Raw genomic sequence first — 1,421 nt, forward strand, 5'->3', positions numbered from 1 at the left:
TTCAAAATTTTTTAGATGGTAAAACAATTTGTACCCTCAGGGCAATTTGTTAAAAAGAAGGGGTTACCATATTTTTTTTTGGATAAAAAATGATTGTTTATGAAAAGGGGAAATTTGAATTTTTTTGACTTCCCTTCTTTTGGGGTTTTTAAAATTTTGGCCTCTTTTTTGTGTTCTTTAATTTTTCCCCTTCGTTGGTCGGGTTCGGGTTAAACCCCCGTCTGTAAAAAAAATAAAAAGTTTGGGGGTTGAATTATGGGAACCATCAATCCAAAAAAAAACTAAAGTTATCCGGGGGGCAGACTTTGCCTTAAGACATATATTTTTTTTTTTTTTTCTTTTAAAGGCCCTTTTATTATCCTTAAAAAATTCCCCCTTATGGGGTAGTTTTAGTTATCCTTAAACTAAAAGGGCCCCTAAGATAAAATGTATTAAAACTTTTCCAAAGGCATTAAAAGTTTCCTTATAAGGAAAGTATGCTTAAAAAAGTTTTTGGGGGGCTCTTTTTTTTTTTTAAATTAAAAGTCCAAAAAGGCTATTTGGGAAAAGTTTTTTTACGTAATAAACTTTAATTTTCCCTTCCAAACTTTAGTTTTTTTGGGACATCGATCCCATCCCCCCCGCCCCGGGCGTTAATTTTTTTTTATGAAGGGGTTCAAAACCCGAACCTCCATTGGGGAAAAAAAAAAATAAAAGGGAAAAAATTTAATTAAAAAGGGAAAAAATTTAAAGAAAAAAAAAAGGGGGTCAATTAAAAATTTAATTTTTTGGTGGAAAGAACCCTTTTGGGGCCCAAACATGAAAAAAAACTTTTTGGGCCATTTTTTTTGAATAAGATGGAATCTAGACTTGGGATATGTTCGACCTTGTGGGCGAAAAAATAAATGGACTCAAAAAAAAAAAAACTTTTTCTCTCTCTCTCTTTTTTTTTTTTTTATATATATATATATATATATATATATATATATATATATATATAATCGGATATATCTCAATTTTATTTTGTATAAAAAAACTATAAGAACAAATCATTTTGTTAGAATGGGAAAAAGGTACCTCTTTGGGGGAAATTGGTGTGTCGTCAAAAAGTGAGTTAAAACTTTTATTTTTAACAAAAACCCCCTTTTTAAAAAGGGGAAATTTTGCCAACCTTTTGTATTAATGAATTTTATGAAGAATATAAAAAAGCATAATCATGAATATGTATTAATTAGTCAGTTTAATTAGATTATAAGACTTTTAGGCTTTTTAATATAAGCTAAACTAAGGGGATGGAGGAGAAAAAATTGTAAAAAAAGGAGGAAAAAGATAAATAGGAATGGGGGTTGAGGTAACTCACTTTGTTTATCTTACTTTATACAAAAAGATTTGATTCTTAATTTTTATATTATAACCATTTTTTTCTTTTTTAAATTCCCCAT

This window comes from Lycium ferocissimum, chromosome 12, assembly GCF_029784015.1.
Source record: "Lycium ferocissimum isolate CSIRO_LF1 chromosome 12, AGI_CSIRO_Lferr_CH_V1, whole genome shotgun sequence".
Taxonomy (NCBI): Eukaryota; Viridiplantae; Streptophyta; class Magnoliopsida; order Solanales; family Solanaceae; genus Lycium; species Lycium ferocissimum.